Below are 25,218 nucleotides of genomic sequence, written 5' to 3' on the forward strand. Positions count from 1 at the left end.
AAAAATCTGGCCAGTATAGCACCATGCCTGCCACAGAATTCTCTGTGCCTTTTAAGTTTTCCCTAACAATTGTTTATAGGGTACTGGATCTGTGGAGGAGGCAGAATTCAGTGAACTGTTAAAGCATGTTATTGTTCTCTTGTATCTTAACATACTGGGAGGTTTGAAAGATACACATGAAGCATTAAAAATAATAAAAGCCCCAAAAAGTGAAGCTGGTAAGAATTATTCTTTTACAAGCAACAGAGACTCAAACCAGCTTAAACAAAGAGAAGGTTGTTTCAAAAAGATTGTTATACGCTGAAATGTACCCCCCCCCAAAATTCATATGTTGAAGTCCTAACCCCTCTATAAACACCTCTGAATGTGACCACATTTAGAGATTGTCTTTTTATTATTTATTGAATTTATTGGGGTGATGTTGCCTAATAAAATTATACAGGTTCCAGGCGCTGGAGTTTGTTTTTATAGAGATAATTAAGGTACAAAGAGGTCATTAAGATGGGCTTTAATCTGATATTAATGTCCTTCTAGAAGAGGAAATGTGGACAGAGGCTCGTACAGAGCAAAAGATGGCTATCCACAAACTAAGGAGGCCGGATCAGATTCTCCCCACATGTCCCTCAGAAGGGACCAACCCCATTGACACCCTGATCTCAGACTTCTCACCTCTATAACTGTGGGGAAAAAAAGGTAAATTTTTATCATTTAAGCCACCCAGTCTGTCATACTTTGTTTGGGCATCCCCAGCAAAGGACCGCAGGTATCTATGAAGCAGTAAGGAGAACAGAGTAACAAGGACATCTGGACCTATCATAGGGCAGACCGGATGTCCAGGGTGGGAGAGTAGAGCTGTAAGGATATAAAGTCATGTCGCAGGTGCCCCTGTACATGAAGGGGGAAAGGTGAGGATGCAGAAATATGGTCAGCTAAGCAGCAGGGACTGTGGGGGGCAGATGCCAGATTTTCTGTGTCCTAGTACAGTGAGATGCTTACCTCTTCAAATACTTTTTTTTTTTTAAACAGAGAGAGTCAGAAAGAGGGATAGACAGGGACAGAGAGATGAGAAGCATCAATCATTAGTTTTTTGTTGCGACACCTTAGTGGTTCATTGATTGCTTTCTCATATGTGTCTTGACCGCGGGCCTTCAGCAGACCGAGTAACCCCTTGCTCAAGCCAGCGACCTTGGGTCCAAGCTGGTGAGCTTTTGCTCAAACCAGATGAGCCCGCGCTCAAGCTGGCGACTTCGAGGTATCGAACCTGGGTCCTTCCTCATCCCAGTCCAACGCTCTATCCACTGTGCCACCGCCTGGTCAGGCTCAAATACATCTTTAAAGATTTTAGAGCCTGACCTGTGGTGGCGCAGTGGATAAAACGTCGACCTGGAAATGCTGAGGTCGCCGGTTCGAAACCCTGGGCTTGCCTGGTCAAGGCACATATGGAAGTTGATGCTTCCAGCTCCTCCCCCCTTCTCTCTCTCTCTCTCTCTCTCCCCCCCCCTCTAAAAATGAATAATAAAAAGAAAGATTTTAAAAGTGAACACTTAAAAGAAATTCTCCAGTTCTCCAGGCCCTGGCCGGTTTGCTCAGTGGTAGAGCATTGGCCTGGCATGCAGGAGTCCCGGGTTCGATTTCTGGCCAGGGCACACAGGAGAAGCGCCCATCTGCTTCTCCACCCCTCCACCTCTCCTTCCTCTCTGTCTCTCTCTTCCCCTCCCGCAGCCAAGGCTCCATTGGAGCAAAGTTGGCCCGGTTGCTGAGGATGGCTCTGTGGCCTCTACCTCAGGCACTAGAATGGCTCTGGTTGCAACAGAGCGATACCCCAGATGGGCAGAGCATCACCCCCTGGTGGGTATGCCGGGTGGATCCCGGTCGGGCGCATGCGGGAGTCTGTCCGACTGCCTCCCTATTTCCAACTTCAGAAAAATACAAAAAGAAAATAGAAAAAAGAAAGAAATTCTCCATTTACTTTTTACTGACTGCCACACTATGAATTTTTACCTCATTTTGCTTATCAGATCTATTTGTTTTCATTTGTGTCTGCTTATGGGGATGAAAACCTACTACTACTATTAAATTTATGTTAGTTCCTCTGTACATTTTAAAAATCTATTTATTTATTTTTATTTTTGACAGAGACAGAGTCAGAGAGAGGGACAGATAGGGACAGACAGAAAGGAAGGGAGAGAGATGAGAAACATCAGTTCTTCATTGTGGCACCTTAGATGTTCATTGATTGCTTTTTCATATATACCTTGACTGGGGGGCTACAGCAGACCAAGTAACCCCTTGCTCAGGCCAGTGACCTTGGGCTCAAGCCAGCAACCCCATGCTCAAGATTTTATTTATTGATTTTAGAGATAGGAGAGAGAGAGAGAGAAAGAGGGTTGGGCGAGGAGCAGGAAATATCAACTTGCAGTCGTTGCTTCTCCTATGTTCCTTCCTTGACGGGCAAGCCTGGAGTTTCGAACCGGTGACCTCAGCATTCCAGGTCAGCTTTATCCACTGTGCCACCACAGGTCAGGCTCTATACATTTTTAAATGATGGTTCTTTGTGCCGTCTATTTTTGGGAGTTTATACATTTATTCAGGTTATGTGTCTATCATTCACTGCCCTTTTTATCATATATAATGATTCTCTTAGTACTTTTCACATTAATTTTTTTCTGAAATTAATATTGCAACCTGTGATTTTGTCCTGCTCATTTAACTGAAGAAAAAGATTTGTTCATATCACAACCATCTATGTGAGTATTCCAATTAACTTATGATATTCACAGCCTATTTTAACTCTTTAGTCAACTTACTGTTTAAATATAGCTGTAAAAAACGTCAGACCTTAGTTTTAGATTTGCCTTCTAGTCATGGGTGGAGTAAAGGTAGTCATATTGCAAAGACACCAAAGCTCTGGACAGGTCTTTATATTGACTTGTCAAAGGAACAACACTTTGACCAGATATTTTTTTCCCTCTGAGGGTCTGTGGTTGTCCTAAATCTTTGGACTTTTATATCCCTGGATAAATCTGAAGTCACTATCAATAGTTTTTACATATTAGTTGGATTGTTTGCAGAATCTCTTCTTTTTCCTTTTGTTTCACTGTTTTATAAAAATATAATTTTGGCTTTGGTTCCAGTTCAGTTGGAAATGAACTTTATTTGGAAGTAACTAAGATACCACCTTGCTCTGAAATCGAAAGAAAAAGGAAATAATTAAATAGTTATTTTGCTTTTCCTGCACAAACTATAGTTGACGCTAACAAAATGGTTTAGTTAATGAGGGACGAATTCCAGCTAATAAATGGTGTTGGACTGATAGAATTTGAAAATCACCAGTAACAGCTCCTCATGAGGTTGATTCAGGGGATGATTATCAGTAATGGAAAGCTTGAGACGAAGGGCTGGTGGAGTGTTAGAACCCTGCAATCAATCTTGACATCATGAAAAGTAGGATGAAGCAAACAAGTGCTTCCTGATGTGACATAGTATAAAGCCATACCCAGTGAAACACTCTTCTTTTTTCACAGAGAGAGAGAGAAAAAGGGGGATAAGAGTGAGAAGCATCAACTGATAGTAGTTGTTTCTGTATGTGCCCATTGACCAGGCAAGCCCAGGGTTTCGAACTGGTGACAGCATTCCAGGTTGACGCTTTATGCACTGCACCACCACAGGTAAAACCTGACTCTCAAGTTACTGCTACATACAGCTAAATACAGGAGTAAAAGATCAAGTTAAATTACAACACAAGGAAGTTAACAGTCAAATCCAGAATGTGGGATGTTTTATAAAGCAACTGACCAAGTTTCATAAGTCAATGATCTGAGAGTAAACAGGGAGGGAAACTCATCTACAACAAAAGAAACTGAAGAGACAAGTGTATGTGTGGCCCTTATTTGGATCATAATGTAAAAACCAACTATAAAAAGACATTTTGGGCTTTGGCCAATTAACTCAATTAGTTCAAAGCTTCGTCCCAAAACAAGGTTGTGGGTTTGATCCCCTGTCAAGGCTCACATGGGAAGCAACCAATGAATGCACGACTGAGTGAAACAACAAATTAATGCTTCCCTTCGCCTTCCCCTCTCTCTCCCTACTTCTCTCTGTCTCTCTAAACACCAATCAATAGATAAAACATTAAACCCAGACTAGCTCAGTTGGTTAGAGTGTCCTGTGCAGAAAGTTGCTGGTTCATGCCTCAGTCAGTGCACGTACTGGAACAGCAGGTGTTCCTGTCTGTCTCTCTATCCCTGCCTCTCTAAAATAAATAAATAAATAAATAAAACAAATGACATTTTGATAATAAGCAAGAAAATTTGGTATGACTGAGTATTGGATGGAATGAAGGAATTATTGTTAATCTTAATAGGTGTGAAAATGGTATTGAGTTCTGTAACAAAATGTCCATTTTTAAAGAAGGAGTTGGCATGTATAAGCCCTTTCTAAATATAAGCTAACCTCTTTTAACGCACTGGAGAAATCTCTGCTTTTCGGCCCACAGTGTTACTATGTCTTTTTCATGGGGATGACTGTACGTCCTTTAGCAAGTGACCTTTCCCCCAAGGCCTGCGTTTTACTATTATAATATGAAGAAATTAGAATTAGTTGTTGATCTCAAAGATTCTTTATAAATATAACATCAAATTAAGCATTGCTTGTTTATCTGTTTATCTTTGTTATTGCCTCTATTGTTCCCTCTGCTAGTACTTTTTTTTTTTCCTGAAGTGAGCAGTGGAGAGGCAGAGAGACAGGCTCTGCATACACCTGACCGGGATCCACCTGGCAAGCCCACCAGGGGGTGATGTTCTGCCCGTCTGGGGCGTTGCTTCGTTGCAGCTGAAGTCAATCTAGTGCCTGAGGCAGAGGCCATGGCGCCATCCTCAGCACCCGGGCCAACTTTGCTCCAGTGGAGCCTTGGCTGTAGGAGAGGAAGTCCAAAATACCTCTTTATGGACTCCACCTTTGACTCCCAAAAGCACATGTAGAAGCTCCTATTGCGGGTTCCATAGTCCTTGCAGCCGTGCTATTAATAATAAACTAGGGGGCTACGGAATGTTGCGAATCACAACATTTCTCAACCCTCTTACAAGTAACATAGCCTACCCATTTATAATGCTAGAGAGAGAGAGAGAAGGAGAGGGGGAAGGGTGGAGAAGTAGATGGGTACTCCTTCTGTGTGCCCTGACCGGGAATTGATCCTGGGACTTCCATACGCTGGGCCGAATCTCTACAGACCCTGAGCCAACCAGCCAGGGTGTGAATACTTTATTATTTTTGACTTAGCAATTATGAAACATGTTGATTCTCACATTTTATTGCTTTCTTGTTTGAAGATAAGGACAGCCAAGGAATTGGAAGCCAGAAAGCAGGTGTTTAATGGCCACTTCATAGACTTTCCTGAAGATGCTCTTACAGCTCTCTGCCTCCCTCATGCTCTGTTGCTAGGTCTTATTTAGAGTCTGGGTTTGCAGATCATTACCCTATTATGGTTAATGTGTAAATACCTCTGCTCTGCACAATAATATTTGGTTTGGGAAGTGGCAATATGGTGTTGGTAGTAAGAGCTTTTAATTTGCTATGTAGCTGTGGCTAATTTACATGGCTAATTTACAACCCTTCCATTCTTGTAAAATGGAAATAATACTGTACAAAGTTTTTGTAATCAAATGAAATCTAGGGCAAGTACTTAGCTTGGATTTGGCTTATTTAAGCATGCAATAATAAATAGTAGCTGTTGTTTTTGTTGTTGAACTGATACCCCAGTTTTATTTATTTATTTATTATTGAATTTATTGGGTTGACATTGGTTAATGATATTATATAGGATTTATCTATATACTGGATTGTGTGTTCAAAACCCCAAGTCGTTTCCTTCCATCACCATTTATCCACACATGCCCTCTTGTACCTTCCTCTACCCCCTTTTGTTGTCTGTTAATTACCATACTGTTGTCTGTGTCAGAGTTGGGGGGGGTTGTTTGTTTTTTTTGCTTAATCCTTTCACCTTTCCGCCCAGTCCTCAACCCCCCTGCCCTCTGACAGCTGTCAGTCTGTTCTCTCTATCTGTGAGTCTGTTTCTGTTTTGTTTGTTAGTTCATCTTGTTTATTAGATTTCACATATGAGTAAAATCATATGGTACTGGTCTTTCTCTGACAATATTAAGTATTAATTCTGGGAAATTAGGTCATTCATCTTGGTGATATCTTAGATTGATGTTGACAGTTCCTGTAGACCAGGGATTCTCAGCCTTGGCGCTATTGACATTTTGGGCCAGATGATTTTTTGTTGTGGGGGCTGCCCTGTGCATTATAGGATGTTAAGCAGTATCTCTGGCCTTTATCTACTAAATACCAGGAGTACTATCCACACCCAGTTGTGACAACTAAACATGGCCCCGGATATTGCCAAATGTCCCCTGGTTAAGAACCACTGCTGTACAGCAGGGATGCCACTGCAAGGGTGCAGTCTGCTCTTGGGCACCCTGAGAATAAAACGGGGCCACAGTAGTTTTGAAAGTTTTGTAGGTAGCTTTTTATCTGTATTTCCAGGAAGGGCAAATGAATTCCATTATCTTTTTTTTATTTTATTCAACCCATCAGATTAATTTATTATATAGGTAAATGATTAGATGGCCTTATAAAACAGTCTTCTGAGGAATAGTTGATTTCTCTGGAGCATTGGTAGTGGGCCCTGGCTTTTGCCTATTCTGTCACCTTGCAGCAATAGACTCCTATGCTCTCTATTTAAAGATCCAGTCTGATCTTAGTTCTTGAACTTGATAAGAAACTTTTAGTCTAGCTTTTAGTTCCACAAACCAAAATGTCCTTGGAACTAGTCCATCTACTTGGCATCCATTATGTCAGAACCCAGCCCTGGACAACCTTTTAGAAACACTGTTCTTCCTCTTCCCAGCTCATTGCCTTATTGGCGAGTCTCTAGTTCTCCTCAGCTGCACTCACCTTCTCCATAGGGACTGGTCTTGCTCTGAGCTCCATCCAACTTGCCTAGGGCCCTGCTGCCCTTTAATCAGTTCCCCTTTGCAGGGGTTGATCTTGTTCTTTTGATCACTGGAAGAAAAATAATTTCCCTTTTTGTGTTTATTTGCTTGTACTCATACTCATAAAGGAATTCTTCTTTACGGTTTTGACAGCTGGATTTCTATGGTCTGTAGCTCTCATTTTGTTATTCAGAAAGTAAGATTTGATATTTTCTGTTTGTAAGTCAGTATACTAGATGCTAGAACATCAATTCAAGAAGATGAATAGGACAGCAGTTTCTCTTCTCAAGGTTGTTCTTATCTATTCAGTAGAAGTAAAACTGTGCACCCAAATAATTACAGATGGACACTAGGAGTAGGAGTATAATTAGAGGTATAAATAACTAGAGCCAAATAGCAGATGTTATTTTGGAATAGAGTAAGGAAGAACCCTGCTTTCCAACAGTGAATGGTGGTAATTTGATCTAGTGGACAGAGCCAAATATTTTGAGTCAGGCAGTCTTGGATAAATGTGTTTAATCAGATATTAGTGGTGTGACCCTAGGCAAGTTACTTAACCACTCTGAATCTCAGTTCTGTGAGTATGCTTGTACACTTTCATTTGTAAAAGTGGGATAAATAATAATACCTTCTTGAGGTGTTAGGACTAAATAAGATATTAAAGCAACCAGTATATTAGCTGATACAGAGGAAGCATTAAGAAAATGTAAGACCCTGCCACATTTAGCGAGAGACGGTGATATTATGTCATCAGAGAATCCACGTAGGCAAATCTTTCACAGACACTTATCACTTGGCTCAAGTAATCTCGATCTGGGACCTTTACTTTTTAGTTTATGAAATTCAGGGCTTTTCAGAGCATCTAGAGCAGGGGTCCCCAAACTTTTTACACAGGGGGCCAGTTCACTGTCCCTCAGACCGTTGGAGGGCCAGACTATAAAAAAAAACTGAACAAGTCCCTATGCACACTGCACATATCTTATTTTAAAGTAAAAAAACAAAATGGGAACAAATACAATATTTAAAATAAAGAACAAGTAAATTTAAATCAACAAACTGACCGGTATTTCAATGGGAACTATGGGCCTGCTTTTGGCTAATGAGATGGTCAATGTCTGGTTCCATATTTGTCACTGCTAGCTGTAACAAGTGATATGACTTGCTTCTGGAGCTGTGATGCTTGCGTCCTGCGTCACCGGAAGTAGTACTGTACGTGAGCGACGTGGCGCTTTGCGGTGCCGCCATATACAGTACTCCTCTCACTGACCACCAATGAAAGAGGTGCCCCTTCCGGAAGTGCTGCAGGGGTGGATAAATGGCCTCAGGGGGCCATAATTTGGGGACCCCTGATCTAGAGTAAATCAAATGCAAGAGACTGACTTAACTAAGTTTTAAGAGACTTGTGTATGAACCAGAATGTTTATTTGCAATGAGGGCTATATGCATTTTCCTTTAGAATTTTCATTTTTCCCAACCAGGGCACACTTTCTTTATATGAGTAGGAAATCCAAATTAGTAAGTGGATTGTGCTTTGAAGAGGCGTCAGGGCAGAACAAATGGAAATGGTTACTCTCCACAAGCATTTCATTTAGTAGGATGAAATGTTTCTTATTTATACAAACTAGGTGAAAGAGCACTTTTCCCTAACAGGACATGTTTTTCTAAATAAATAAGAAGTTTATATTCATCACGCTCAGAGTCTTTCTCCCTTAGCAGCCTACTGTCTGGTGAACACATTTAGCTACCTGGCTGTTGCTTTTTTAGATTCCATGCTCGCCATTCCTCATCCTGATACTGTTTTTATTCAATCAGGGCATAATATTGTTGAATGATTTAAGCTTTCTCAGTTATGTTCTTATTCCTGGTATATTGCTTTGAGATTATACCCAAATCTCCAAGTTTAGCTTATTTTTTTTTATTTTTTAATTGATTTTAATTTATTGTGTTTACATAGATTCTAGTGTTGCCCCAAATGCATCCCCCCTCCCCCGTATTCCCCTCAACATTCCTCTTGCCCCCTTCTTCATAGCGCCCTCCCCCTTCCCTTCAGGATTATCCCATCCTATCATCACCTTTCCCTCTGTTCTCTTTTCCTCTGGTCCCTTTGATCCCTCCTGTATTTCTAAAATACAAAAGGCATGTAGTAACTGAATTTTAGGGGTTCTTTCTGCAGATAACTGTCTCATTACATCTCACCCATTATGTGGTGGGATATGTTAAGTCCCAGTTTTAGAGGATTCTGGTGGGTAAGGGGTGGGATAATGCTGTGTAGTGAAGATACTGTAGTTGCCATCCTCCCATTCCCCACAGCTTAGTTAGTTAGTTAGTTAATTAGTTAATTGTTTTCCAATGCTGCTGTATTAAGAAGTGAAAGGTCTATTAAACAAGCACACTTATGCCTTCAGCTGGGAATTCTTGAGCTGAGAGTGCCTTTGAACTTTTTTATTTTTTGATTTTACAAGCTTTGTTCATCTCCTTATTGTATTTCTTGGCTCTATCATCTAGATCCGTCGTCCTCACTCACATTCTGTTATCTTTTTTACTTACTCCAAAGCGCACGTTTAGGGAGTTTACCTTGTCTTTTGCCGAAGCATTGTCCCATGTCAGTTATGCTTTACTTACAGTACTACAGTGTTGTCTAAAAAAAGTTCGGGGACGTCTTATTAACATAGCACAGTGCCCCTTTGAGAAAAAATTGTGAACATTTTTTTTTTTTGTGCAGAGACAGAGAGAGAGTCAGATAGGGACAGACAGACAGGAACAAAGAGAGATGAGAAGCATCAATCATCAGTTTTTTGTTGCGACATTTTAGTTATTCATTGATTGCTTTCTTATATGTGCCTTGACTGTGGGGCTACAGCAGATCCCAAGTAACCTCTTGCTCGAGCCAGCGACCTTGGGTCCAAGCTGGTGAGCTTTGCTCAAATCAGATGAGCCCACGCTCAAGCTGGCAACCTCGGGGTCTTGAACCTGAGTCCTCTGCATCCCAGTCCGACGCTGTATCCACTGCGCCACCACCTGGTCAGGCTGTGAACATTCTTTTAATCCTACTTACACTTTGTATAATTTTTGCATTTGGGGGAATTAATGTTCTTTCAAAGTTTGTACTGTTTTCTTTGTGTATGTGGAAAGCTTTTTATTGGCTCAGATTAAATTCACTTATTTTTATATAATTACCTTATCTTTGTAGTTATTAATGAAAATTTTTATTTTTAAAAAATTATTTATTGATTGATTTTAGAGAGACAGGGAAAGGAAGGAGGAGAGAGAGAAAGAGAGGAGAGAAAGAAGCATTCATTTGTTGTTCCACTTAGCTGTGCATTTATTGGTTGCTTCCTGCATGTGCTCTCACTGGGGATGGAACCTACAACCTTGGTGTTTTGGGACAGTGCTCTGACTGAGCTAACTGGCCGGCGTGAAAATTCTCATTTTCAAACAATGATTTTAGTATCATTCTGTGAAATTTGAGCAAGGGATGTTCACTTTGCTGTTGTTTATTACACTGCCTTGCCAAAATTCTTCCAATAATATTTTACTATTATTTGTCAAAACAGAGCATCCATCCCATTATTGTAATCATTATCTTATGAATTCCATAAATTAACGAGGCATTGGCCAGGGTCATGCCCCATGTTGTTTTTTTTAAAGTGAGAGGAGGCCCTGGCCAGTTGGCTCAGTGGTAGAGCATCGGCCTGGTGTGCAGGAGTCCTGGGTTTGATTCCCAACCAGGGTACACAGGAGAAGCGCCCATCTGCTTCTCCACCCTTCCCCCTCTCCTTCCTCTCTGTCTCTCTCTTCCCCTCCCGCAGCCAAGGCTCCATTGGAGCAAAGATGGCCCGGGCACTGAGGATGGCTCTGTGGCCTCTGCCTCAGGCGCTAGAGTGGCCCTGGTTGCAACAGAGCGATGCCCCAGATGGGCAGAGCATCCCTCCTGGCTGGTGGGCATGCCGGGTGCATGCGGGAGTCTGTCTGACTGCCTCCCCGTTTCCAACTTCAGAAAAATACAAAAAGAAAAAATACAAAAAAAATAAAATAAAGTGAGAGGAGAGGAGATAGACAACTCCCGCATGCGTACCAAAGGAGATCCACCTGGCAACCCCCATCTGGGGCCAATGCTCAAATCAGCCAAGGTACCCTCAGTGCCTGTAGCCAACGCTCAAACCAATCGAGCTACTGGCTGTGGGAGGAGAAAAGAGAGAGAGGAGGGAGGGAGAGGGGAAGCGAAACAGACGATTGCTTTTCATGTGTGCCCTGACCTGAGATCAAACCTAGGGTGTCTTCCCGCCAGGCCGATGCTCTGTCTACTGAGCCATCCAGCTAGGGCCATGTCTCAGGTTCTTAATCTCCCTGTGGAAGCCAGAGCCCCAGGAAAAAGATAGGGATAAAGCAGTCAAGCATTTCTTTATATGAGACATGTCCTCAGACATGTTACAGGATATTGTGAATTGGAAATTTCATTGATTACCTTCTCTAACCCGAATACACTTGTGAGCACACCCATGAAGTGCTTTCAGTGGGCAGAGTTAACAGGAGGTTCAGAAGGCCTTCTCCCCTGAGTAGTCTTTTGAAACTCCCCCATGCTTCTACTTCATCCATGGCTACTAAACACAGTCAGCCTTTGCCGCCCAGCTCCTTAATCCAGACCCTCCTCCCTGCATCTAAGGAAGGCAGCCTTTAAGATGGCTCAGTGATCTTCACCTCCTGCCAGCCATACCTTGTTGATCCACTAGTAAAGAACAGAACACAACAGAAGCAATGAGGCTTCAGTTTTGAGATGAGGGTATGTCCGTCTTGGGTGTTCTCTCTTACTTCGTCTTGGAGCACTCCCTCTGGGGGAAGCCAGGTGCCCTGAGGCAGCCATGTGGAGTCCTGTATGAGCAAGCGCAGCAGCTCACTGACCCCTCAGACCTGCCCAGACAGGTGAAGGAGCTTGGAAGCAGGCCCTTCTCCAGATGAGCTTTGAGTGGACTGCAATGGGGGCTGATACTGCAGTAGCCTCCTGAAAGACCGCGAGCCAGCTCTGTGAGCACTGACTCACAGACACCATGAGATAACGTATGCTGTTGTTGTCAGCTGTTAAGTTTGGGGGTAACTTATTGTCAGCAATAGGTACCTCACACACTGCCCTAGGCTCCTCTTGCCTGGCGGGCTTCCCTGAAACCTCCTGTCTTCCAGGTCCCTGCTTTTTCTTCAGAACCCAGTTTAGTCCCAGATTGGATGGTTTCCATCTCGAATTCAGCCAAGGGCAGACTAACTCAGCTCTCTGGACACCAGTTCCTTTGTCCACAGAATGTGGAGATTCTTGGGCAAGGGATTTCCTGGTCCCTTTGAGCCCCGAAGTTCCATGCTTCTGTTTTTTCCCAATCTCTGTCTAGTTTCATTAGAAGAATGAATGTGAGAAATAATAGTTAGAGTCAACCAAACTTTATTCACTCTGGGAATGTTGTTTTCCATGGTGACCTGGGGTTGGAGGAGGCAAGAAGCAGATTAGACTAATGGGGGCTATGCCTTCGAGGTAGCAGAACTGCATTTGTCTTGCTGACTCTTCAAAATCCTCAACTTCTAGAATTTACCCATCTTCCTTGTTCTTAATTGCCACTTCACCATGGCCCAACTGACCTCAGCCTGGTAGTGTGGCCCCACGGAAATGAGCTCTGTGAGGGAAACATGTTTTCATTCCCATTTTATAAATGAGGAAACTGAGGACTTTGAAGGTTAAATGTCTTAACTAGTTACTGTGCACTAGCAAAGCTGGGAGGTGCTTCTCTTTCCTAGTCTAGTAGTCAGATTCAGATCCAGATCTCCTGTTGCCTAGTAATCTTTCCCTTCGTGCAGACTCCCAAGGTCAAGAGACATCATTTGTTCAGCAATCATTTTTTTTGGTACCTGTGCCAGGCATTGTTCTAGAGTGGAGGCATGACAGAAAAATCCTCTGTCCTCATGGAGCATAAATTCTGGTTTTAGATTAATTAGATCATGACCAGTGGGGAAACATAAAACAGGATAGCGATGATGCGGGGAGGGTATTACTGAGGAGATCTCTGTTCAGGGAGCTGAGGAAAGAGAGGCAGTGAACCAGGTGGTTAACTGAGGGGAGAAGGGTTAAAGCACAGAGGGTGGCAGTGCAAGGTCCCTGAGGCAGGGGTGTGTTTGGACACTTGACAAACATTAATGCTGCAGCAGAGTGAGTGGGGGGATACCAGTGATAAGAAACAAGGTCAGACCGGGTACAGGGGCCAGACCAGGTAGCCCCTCCTAGGCTATTATGAAGATGTTGATTTTCATTCCTACTAGAAGGGGAAGTTTTTTCTGACTTAAACTTTTCAATGTATCATATTGGCTACTTGGTTGAAAATGGTCAGGGGTAAAGCAGGGAGACCGATCAGAAAACGGTTGCATTAATTTGGGCAGGAGGTGATGCAGCTTTGGACCAGAGCTGTGGGGACAGAAGTGGTAAGAAGTGGCAGATTCTGGTTTTATTTTGAAGGTAGAGTTGGTAGGACTTGCTGATAGGTTGGCTGAGGGTAGGAGAGAAGGAGAGGAGTCAATAGTGATAAGGTTTCTGACCTGAACCACCGGAAGTGTGGCATCACCATTTACTGAGATGGGGCACACAGTAGGAGGAGTAGGTTTTGGGGTGGGATAAATGAGAGATTCATTCATAGTCGTGTGAAGCTTAAGATGCTTGAATGGTGGCCAACTGGAGATGTCCGGCAGGCAGTTGAATATCTGAATCTGGAATCATGAGCTCCACAAACTGAGGGGCTCGATTAGGGTGTAACCAGCATGTTATCGTATTTAAAGCCATGAGATAAGGTCACCTAGGGCATGAGTATAAACAAAGCCTACTGTGAGTATTAAGGATTGACCACACCAAAGCTGAAATGAGAACAGGAACCAATAAGAGGCTGAGTGGATAGCAGTGAGTTAGACAGAGAACTGATAGGAATATTCTGGAAGCCAAGTAGAGAAAGTTTTTTCAAGGAGAAAGAACTGATCGGCCGCCAAATGCTGCAGAAAATGAACTGACCATTGGAGTTAGCATCCTGGAATGGATTCAAGAGAAAGAAGGGAGTAATTGCAGACAGCAAATACAGGCAGTTTTTAAAAGTAGTTTTGCTGTTAAGGGAAGTTGAGAAATAGCTGGCAGAAGAGCTTGGGTGGTGTAGGGAGTTTTTTTGTTCTCATTTTGTTTAAAGATGGGAGGAATTACATCCATTTGTGAGCTAATGGAACGATTCCGTAAAGAAGGAGAAACTGATGATGCAGAAGAGCAAGCTGGAGAAATGCTGCCGTGGAGTCCTTGAGCAGAGGTCTTTCATACCACAGGAGCAAAAGCAAGCATGTGGACACAGATGCCAGTTGGTAGGCGATGTGGTGGTAGAAGTTCTCCACTGGTTGCTTCCATTTCCTCAAGATTAGAGATCATTTACTGAGAGTGAGGATGGGAAGGGAAATGTTGAAGACTTAAGAAGACGGAGTGAACTAGTCATGTATGAGTGTGGAAGATGAATGGACCAGAGAAATAACAATGTGGCTGCTGGGCAGCATAAAGTATCCACTTGAATTTTTAAAAATTTATTTATTTTAGAGAGAGAGGAAGGGAGAAAGAAACATCAATTTTATCGTTCCATTCATGCATTCATCACTTGATTCTTGTATATGCCCTGACTGAGGATCAAACCCACAACCGTTGCATATTGGGATGATGCTCTAACACACTGAGCTACCCAGCCGGGGATCCACTTGAATTTAAAGTGATATTGGCATTGTTGTGTGTTCACAAACAGCATAGGTGGAGGCATAGAGGGTGCAGAGGGTGGGCTATAACCAGGTGGAGGTTTTCTGAAATGTGTATCATAAAGTGGGAGGGGATAAAGGAGTGATCATAATAATAAATCATGAATTTAAGCTGGAAAGGAGGGAAGAAGTAAGAAAGAAAAGGACTGTAGAGAGTTACGAATGGTAAAAGTCAGTGGACTAGAAATCCTGATGGGGTTGACAATGATTGGAATTGGCATTCCTGCTGTCAGGAGTGCAGGATAGACTCGATGTGCTGGGAAGGTGTGGTGCTTAAAATTGAGACCATAGAGAGGATTCTTGCTGGGTATGGTATATGGTTGTTGTTGTTTTTCTCTGCAATTATTGAAACAAATTTTAAGTGCAGAGAAATGTGTAAAGCATAATAGAAACTTTCCATCCTTTACCCTTTATACTTCTGGCACCCTCATGGATTGTTTTTTGAGCATCATTCCAGACCTCTCTTTGTCTTTTCCTCTCTTTCTGCATATGCATACATATTTGTGTGGGGCTTATCTACACATTTTGGTGTGTGTGTGTGTGTATCACCAAACAAGTGGAATTATTCTTCATGCAGCTTAACTTTGTCCACTCAAAGTCTTTCCATGCCAGTCTTTACTGACCTGATGACTTTTCTTTAGAACAGCTGCATAATATAACTTTAAAATCATGTCCATGTTGATGGACGCTTAGTTTTTTTCTTAATTTTTGCTATTGTAGGTTATGCTAAAGAACACAGACATTGTTTATCATTCTTTTTTGTGTATTTGTGCAATTGCTTTGCCATGAATTGCTGTGACATAGAATTATTAAAGAAAAGACCTGTGTTTTAAAGTCTGATCTCTGTTGCCCAGTCATTCTCCACAAACATCGTACCAATTTATAGAGATTGGGAACATCCCTTTTTTCACCTCCTCATTCATATTGGTTGTTTATCTTTCCACCCCTTCCATTTTAGTTACTCTGACAGGACTATTAGGAGAGAGCATTTTAAACAATACTGCATGGATTTTTTTGGTTATGGATGGGTAACAAATTGGGGAAAAGAAAAATAGGAAGATATTTCATTCTTATTACTTTTACTGTAGAGAATGAAATATTAACGCTTCTCCAAATTCTAACACTTAGCTAAAACAGAGAGGACCTTTGTTCCTTAAAGAGAAAAACGGCCTGACCAGACGGCGCAGTGGATAGAGCGTCAGACTGGGATGTGGAAGGAACCAGGTTCGAGACCCCGAGGTTGCCAGCTTGAGCGCGGGCTCATCTGGCTTGAGCAAAAAGCTCACCAGCTTGGACCCAAGGTCACTGGTTCGAGCAAGGTGTTACTCGGTCTGCTGAAGGCCCACAGTCAAGGCACATATGAGAAAGCAATCAGTGAATAACTAAGGTGTCGCAGTGAAAAACTGATGATTGATGCTTCTCATCTCTCTGCATTCCTGTCTGTCTGTCCCTATCTATCCTTCTCTCTGACACACTCTCTCTCTGTCCCAGTAAAAAAAAAAAGAAAAGAAATCAGAGGCAGGGCTGAAAAATAATGGAGTCATCAAAATAAAAAGACAGACCTTCCCTGGCCAGGCACTCAGTTGGTTTGAGCATCATCCTGATAAGCCAAGGTTATAGGTTCCATTCCTGGTCAGGGCACATACAAGAATCAACCAATGAATGAATGAATAAATGGAACAACAAATAGATGTTTCTCTCCCTTTCTGTCTCTAAAATCAATCAATCAATAAAACACTTAAAAATAAAAGGACAGACCTGATTTCTCTTTTTCTGTTGCTGAAAGTGTTTCCAAACCCATTTTTTTTTCAGCAAGTTTGCAAAGATTTCAACATTTCTGAAAAAACTTCTATGGTATTGATTTCAGATTTTATCTAAGTTTATTTTTTAGTTAGTGGTGTCTAAATTGGAAAGTAACTTTATATCAGTAATAGTTTTTCAGATTTTTAAACTGAAGTTTTTTTGGAAGACGAGACCTGTAACAGTACATATTTAAAATGTAATACTGCTGCCTGACCAGGCTGTGGTGCAGTGGATAGAGCATCAGCCTGGGAAGCAGAGGACCCAGGTTTAAAACCTTGAGATCTCTGGCTTGAGTGTGGGCACATCCGGCTTGAGCACGGGCTCACCAGCTTGAGTGTGGGGTCGCTGGCTTGAGTGTGGGGTTATAGATATATCCCCAAGGTTGCTGGCTTGAGCCCAAGGTTACTGGCTTGAGCAAGGGGTCACTGGCTCGGCTGCAACCCTGCCTCCCCCCCATCAAGGCACATATGAGAAAGCAATCAGTGAACAACAACTAAGGTACCACAACAAAGAATTGATGCTTCTCATCTCTCTCCATTCCTGTTTGTCCCTGTCTGTCCCTTTCTCTGTCTCTAATGCTAAAAGTAAAATAAATAAAGTAAAATAAAATGTAATAGTACCAATTTGCCTGACCTGTGGTGGCGCAGTGTGATAAAGTGTCGACCTGGAACACTGAGGTTGCCGGTTCAAAACCCTGGGCTTGCCTGATCAAGGCACATATGGGAGTTGATGCTTCCTGCTCCTCCCCTTTCTCTCTCTCTCTCTCTCTCTCTCTCTCTCTCTCTCTTTCTTATCTCTAAAAATCAATAAATAAAATATTTTAAAAAAATATAATAGTACCAATTTAATACTACTTTTAATTTTTTCATGCTTATTCTATATAGAATCTTATATTTGTGATTTCTCTTCAGTTAAAAGTCACAGTTATTATTGATGACTTGATAACTTTCTAATACCTTTTTTTTAGAGAAATATTTGAAAACAAGTCTTAGGCATGAAACTAGAAGTAAAATTCCTTTTATTTAATTAAGAAAATAGTTTTAAGGTTTATGTATATAACGAGTATATAGGACAGAGGGTGTGTGCAGACTCTGAATATATGTATGAGTATATGTATGTTTTGGATTCCATTATTGTGAATTCATACTTGTCAGCACAAGACTTACATACCCTTGAGTGCTTTATAGGCAGGCTTTCATGTAACTATGCATCTGTTTAAAACTCAAAACAATCTTGTAATATGCTCTTAGATGTTCTGAGGCTCACTTAATGTCTTTGAGAAGATGATAGAAGAATAACTAATGGCCAACAAGGAGATTAAGCTGACAGGGAAGCACCTTAGTTTAGTAACTAGTTCCTGAATGAAAAATATATATATATCATATAAATGTACTTTAAGGAAATCTTGGAAATATGTTTCCACTTAAGTCTTTTGTTTACATTTTGTTTTGCAAGGGGGCTGCCAGGGAGGGACAAAGGAGAAAGAAGGGAGAGGGATTTGGACCCGTGTTTATAGTTCCTGAGTCGGTGTTCTTTCCACTTCTCCAAGTCTGTTTTATGTTGACCTTTATCATTGGAAGAAATTTTCAATGCCCAAAGAAATTTTCCCTAATCTTAGATCTAATTATGCTACTAACTAGATTATGCTTGTTTAAACATGTGAAAATATTTTCTTGTTAAATTAAGTTTAATCTTATACTTAATGTTCCCTATTGTATGGGGAGAACTTTGAAACAAGGATAAGAAATTAAATTACATTAATACTTCCTAATTAGAGAAATTTCTATTCAATGTTAACTAAAAATATATTGGCTGAACTTCTAGTCAGCTGGGCTTAATTATCAGCACTAAATTCCATAACATTACGGGTAAAGCACTTTGTCCAATTTAGAAATAGCTAGACTTTTCCAGACTCACATTTGAAAAATGTAAAAAAGAAACAAAGTCTTTTAAACCTATCTTATAGTAAGGAAATATAGTTAACATGAAGTAAAGAAAAACAGCGATTTCTAGGGGTAGGGTGGTTATTGTGGTCATATTTTAATGTTTGCCTCCTATTGCTTGCTGCCAATGGGGCTAGTAAGAATTTATGGAAGTCTCAGCACAGAGTGTAGGAAAATGAGAATAATCATACTGTTTGTTTTTTCCATAAATATCAGGTAGCATTAATGAACTATAAGAAAATTATACCACTTGTGTATAGCACATTAATTTCTTAAAAGTAACTTTTTTTTTTTTTTTTTTGTATTTTTCTGAAGCTGGAAACGGTGAGAGACAGTCAGACAGACTCCCGCATGCGCCTGACCAGGATCCACCCGGCACGCCCACCAGGGGCCACGCTCTGCCCACCAGGGGGTGATGCTCTGCCCCTCCGGGGTGTCACTATGCTGCAACCAGGGCCACTCCAGCGCCTGGGGCAGAGGCCAAGGAGCCATCCCCAGCGCCCGGGCCATCCTTGCTCCAATGGAGCCTCGGCTGCGGGAGGGGAAGAGAGAGACAGAGAGGAAGGAGGGAGGGGGGTGGAGAAGCAAATGGGCGCTTCTCCCATATGCCCTGGCCGGGAATTGAACCCCGGTCCCCCTCACGCCAGGCCGACGCTCTACCGCTGAGCCAACCGGCCAGGGCCACTAATTTTAATATAATCATACTATATGCAAAATATTCAAGATTTGACTATTTTTTTATTTAATCCATATTAAATGGATGCATCTGTTTCTGTGTATTAACATTATGACATTGTACTGTTAAAACAATGGAAAGGCTGGAGATAACAGCAGGGATAAGTATATAAGGCAAGAGTAGTCAACCTTTTATACCTACCGCCCACTTTTGTATCTCTGTTAGTAGTAAAATTTTCTAACCGCCCACCGGTTCCACAGTAATGGTGATTTATAAAGTAGAGAAGTAACTTAACTTTATAAAATTTATAAAGCAGAGTCACAGCAAGTTAAAGCATATAATAATAATTACTTACCAAGTATTTTATGTCGGATTTTCACTGTTTGGCAAAATAAATCTTTATAAAACAACTTACTATAGTTAAATCTATCTTTTTATTTATACTTTGGTTACTCCGCTACTGCCTACCATGAAAGCTGGAATGCCCACTAGTGGATGGTAGGGACCAGGTTGACTACCACTGATATAAGGGATCTTTATAGGGTGAGGGTCATGTTCTAAAATTATGGTGATGATGACTGCAGAACTCTGTACATTTATTAAATATCATTGAATTGTATACTTCAAACAGGTATTTTATGGCTTGTAAATTATACCTCACTAAAGCTGCTAAATTTTTAAAAGTGAAATAGAAAATATGTGACTTTGAAAACATAGAAAATTTACCTGACCAGGCGGTGGTGCAGTGGATAGAGCATCAGACTGGGATGCAGAAGACCCAGGTTCAAGACCCTGAGGTCGCCAGCTTGATCAAGGGCTCATCTAGCTTGAGCGGAAAAGAAAAAAGAAAAAAAGCTCACCAGCTTGGACCCAAGGTCGCTGACTCGAGCAAGGGGTTACTCAGTCTGCTGAAGGCCTGCGGTCAAGGCACATATGAGAAAGCAATCAATGAACAACTAAGATGTCGCAATGAAAAACTGATGATTGATGCTTCTCATCTCTCTCCGTTCCTGTCTGTCTGTCCCTATCTATCCCTCTCTCTGTCTCTTTAAAAAAAAAAAACAAAAAAAAAAACAAATGTAGAAAATCTAAAAGAAAAGTACATTTATTATTGATGAAATAAATTTGTTAAAGAGCTACCCTCCCTTCCCTCTCCTTTGGATTTGTAAGGATGTTCTACCACAACTTTAAGAAACAAATCATTCCAGTGTTATTTTAAATTGTTTCAGAATATAGAAAACTTTCCAAATTCATTTTTATGAAGGGAAAATAACATTGATATTAAAGCAAGGAAAAGATATTTGTCCTAAAAGAAAACCAGAGATTAACTTTGTTTGTGAATATTGAAACAATAGTCCTTGAAAGAAAAATTATAGAATCTAGTATCAAATTGGAAAAGTAACACACAAAACAGCAAGTTAGTGTAGTGCTGAATAGTTTGGGCTTCTGGAGCTGGAATTATGTGGGATCCTAGGACCCTCCCTCCTAACTCCATGACCTAGTAAAGTAATCAAACTTCCTTCTTTTCTCATCAGTAAAATGGAACCAGTAAATAAGAGAACTTACTTCATAGGGTTCTTGCAAAGGCCCAGTGAGTAAAGCACTTTAGTTAAGTGCTTGATGCTCAATAAATGTTGAAAATGATAATAAATGTATGTTTCATTAAAAATTATAAATGTCAAAATTTGTCATTTCTCTATTGTTGACCATTTGGATTTTCTAATGTAAAGAACATAATAGACATTTATAGGAAATTTCATCCTAAAACGTCAGATTATACATTCTTCTCCAGTATGCATAGTACATTCTCAAGGATAGACCATATGTTGGGCCAAGAAGTTTGAACTTATACCAAGCATATTTTCTGATCATGAGGTTTTGAAATTAGAATTCAACTGTAAAAAGGAAGTAAAGAAACCCACAAAAATGTGGAAATTAAACAATATAGTTTTAAAAAATGACTGGGTCAAAGAAGAAATAAAAGCAGAGATTAAAAGATATATACAGACAAATGAAAATGACAACATATCAAAATTTCTGTGATGCAGCAAAAGCAGTAATAAAAAGGAAGTTTATATTATTACAGGCTTATATCAAGAAACAAGAGAGATCCCAAGTAAATAACCTAATATCACACCTTTAGGAACAAAAAAAAAGAACAAAGGCAACCAAAAGTCAGCAGAAGAAAGGAAATAGTAAAAATTAGAGCAGAACTAAATGAAATAAAGAACAAAAAAGCTATAGAAAAATTTAATATAACAAAGAGCTGGTTCTTTGAAAAGATCAATAAAATCGACAAGCCACTGGCTGGATTCCACATCTGCAAACTCATTAGTCAACAGAACCAAATATCAACAGTACAACGATTGAAGTTTCTTTTGAGAGCCAAATTTTTTAAACTTAAACTATATAGGAAGGTACATTCCTTATCGAGGTAGCACCGCACATGGTATTATGTGGAAGAGCCACACTCAGGGGCCAAAGAGCTGCATGTGGCTCGTGAGCCATGGTTTGCTGACCACTGGGCTAGACTCACTAGGAAAAAACGAGGAAGCACTTATATAAACAAAATTCGAAATGAAAGAGGAGAAATTACCACAGACATCATAGATATACAAAAGATCATAGTAGAATATTATGAAAGATTATATGCCACCAAATTCAAGAACCTAGAGGCAATGGAAAAATTTCTAGAACTATGCAATCTTCCTAGACTGAGTCATGAAGAAGTAGAAAACCCAAATAGACATATAAGCAGGGAGGAAATAGAAACAATTATCAAAAACCTCCCCAAAAACAAAAGTTCAGGACCAGATGGGTACAGTAGTGAATTCTACCAAACATTCAAAGATTTGGTACCTATCCTTCTCAAAGTCTTCCAAAAAATAGAGGAAGCAGCAATACTCTCCAACACAGTTTATGAGGCCAACATAACTCTCATAACAAAACCTGGCAAGGACAACACAAAAAAAGAAAACTACAGACCAATATCTCTAATGAATACAGATGCAAAAATCCTAAACAAAAGACTAGCAAATTGAATAGAACAACACATTAAAAAATAATATCACGATCAGGTGGGATTCATTCCAGGAGCACAAGGATGGTTCAACATACAGAAATCGTTCAACGTAATACACATCAACAGAACAAAGAACAAAAATGATATGATCCTATTAATAGATGCAGAAAAAGCATTTGATAAGAAGCAAGATCCCTTTATATTTAAAACAACTCATTAAAATTGGAATAGAAGGAAAGTACTTCAACATAATAAAGGCCATATATGACAAACCATTAGTTAATATCATACTAAGTGTTGAAAAAAATGAAAGCTTTTCCTCTAAAATTAGGAATGAGACAAGGCTGCCCACTTTCTCCACTCTTATTCAACATAGTTCTGGAAGTTTTAGCCAGAGTGATCAGGCAATAGAAAGAAATAAAAGGCATTCATATCGGGAAAGAAGTAAAGGTATCACTTTTTGCAGATGACATAATCCTGTATATAGAAAACCTCAAAGACTCCACCAAAAAACTATTAGAAACAATAAAGCAATACAGTAAGTCCCAGGATACAAAATCAATATACAAAAGTCTAATGCTTTTCTATATGCCAACAATGAAACCTCGGAAAATGAACTCATAAAAACAATTCCTTTTACACCTGCAACAATAAAGATAAAGGGCCTGGGAATAAACTTAACAAAGGATGTGAAGAACCTATATACTGAAGACTACAAAACATTATTGAAAGAAATTGAAAAAGACACAATGAAATGGAAAAATATTCTACGTTCATGGATTGGAAGACTCAACATAGTTAAAATGGCCATATTACCTAAAGCAATATACAAATTTAATGCAATACCCATCAAACTCCCATTGTCATTTTTTTAAAGATATAGAACAAAAATGACCAGGTTTGTATAGAACCATATAAAATCCCAAATAGCCCAAGCAATCCTAAGGAAAAAGAACAAAGCCAGAGGTGTCACAATACCTGACTTCAAATTATACTATAGAGCTACGATAATCAAAACAGTATGGTATTGGCATAAAAACAGACACAGAGACCAATGGAACAGAATCGAGAGCCCAGAAATAAAACCACATATACATATGGACAAATAATCTTCAACAAAGAAACCAAAAACACACAATGAAGAAAAGAAAGCTTCTTCAATAAATGGTGCTGGGAAAATTGGAAAACCATGTGCAAAAAAATGAAACTGGGCTACACCTTATCTCCCTGCACAAAAGTTGCCGGGGTCCAGCCCCGGGGGGAATCCAGGGGTCCTACAGGAAGAGACGGCGTTGGCACGAATCGAGTGAGAGAGCCGAATTCTTTTCTTTCTCTTTATTCTCTAGTTAGCATTTACTGCCAGGCATCTCTGCCAAATGCTGGTCTAGCTTTCTTTTTATGCACACACACTAAGTTACAATCACATGGTATTTTGTTTCACTATGGTTACATATTTCCAGATAACAGTTAATTCATATCTATAACCTACAAATCAGGTGGTAAGTTATTCAAAGTACAGTTATACAATAACTTGAATAGCAATAACAATATTGGTACAAACTTCTAAAAGATTAGTACTAATTAATAACTCTACCTTACTGTTGTTGTGAGTCAAGGGCGCAGAGAGAGATAGCAGACGAAATTATCAAGGACTAGCAAAGGACCACCGCTTGCTCAGGCAAATGGTCCTGAGTTCATGCAGTGTCCTAATTTTTCTCACAAGACTTCAAAAGGCTTGCTTATTAAGAAATTGGCCTAACATCAAGAGTAACTTTTGCTTAAAGATATATAGAGTGCACCTGCAAGATAGCTTAGTAGCAACATAATATCAGAAGGCATTAATTGCTATTGCTGCTATGAATCCTACCACATTCCTCTCCTTATTCTTGGAAAATACAAAAATCTCATGAGAATGTTTTACTGAGAAAAGCCCAGTAACTGCCTTCAGTCACAAAACAAGTCTTTTAACAAAACTTTCTTTACTTGCCAGCTGCGCTCCCATCCAAGGCCACACAACAGGCCACTCCACTACACTTTACCTAAGATTCTAATGTCTAGTTAAACTTTATTCATGTACTATATTCATACACTAGTTAAGTTCTAACTTTATTCTTTCTAACATGATTAATAAGAAGAAATTCTCCTACAAACTTAACCCTTTATGAGGGATATCATGGCCAGCCTCTTATGTTTATGAGCCCAGTTCAAGGGGCTTACAGGCTTTTCTGTGGAACTTACACCTTCTCTTTCATTTCCAAAGAAATTACTACGAATCTACAGGGAAAGCACGGTACTATTATCCCTGTGCTATAAATAATAGCACACACCCAGGAAAGGGGGGTTATAAGGCCAGATTAATTCAAAAGGTCAAAGGGGGAAGTATCGTTGTGCCTTTCCTCTGCGGTGACTTTGTCAACCCACAGCTATTAGTCTTCACTGCGGTGACTTTGTCAACCAGCAGTCATTGATCTTCTGCTGTGACTTTGTCAACCAGCAGTTGTGGATCTTCTCCTGCTGTGACCTTGTTAGCCAGCATTAGTGGATCGGCTCCCAACAAAAAATTATTTCAAAATGGATCAAAGATCTAAATATAAGACCTAAAACTATAAATTACATAGGAGAAAACATAGGTACTAAGCTCATGGACCTTGGCTGTAGAGAACAGTTTATGAATTTGACCCCAAAAGCAACAGAAGTAAAGGCAAAAATGAATGAATGAATGAATAGGCAGCCCACTAAATGGGAGATGATAGTTGCAAACAACAGCTCTGATAAGGGGTTAATATCCAAAATATATAAAGAACTCACAAAGCTAAGCAAAAAACAAGCAAACAATCCAATTAAAAAATGGAGAGAGGACCCGAACAGACACTTCTTCCAAGAGGACATACAAATGGCTAACAGGTATGTGAAAAGATGCTCATCTTCACTGGCTAGTTAAGAAATGCAACTCAAAACTACAATGAGATACCACCTCACACC

The 25,218-nt window shown here is 40.3% G+C and overlaps 1 protein-coding gene across 6 annotated transcripts in view; it reads left to right on the forward strand.

Moving 5' to 3' along the window:
* Positions 1-25,218, forward strand: part of SH3D19 (SH3 domain containing 19) — a 191,305-nt gene that overhangs the window by 53,016 nt on the left and 113,071 nt on the right. The window lies entirely within an intron of this gene.

The sequence above is a fragment of the Saccopteryx bilineata genome, chromosome 1 (assembly GCF_036850765.1).
Source record: "Saccopteryx bilineata isolate mSacBil1 chromosome 1, mSacBil1_pri_phased_curated, whole genome shotgun sequence".
Lineage (NCBI taxonomy): Eukaryota > Metazoa > Chordata > Mammalia > Chiroptera > Emballonuridae > Saccopteryx > Saccopteryx bilineata.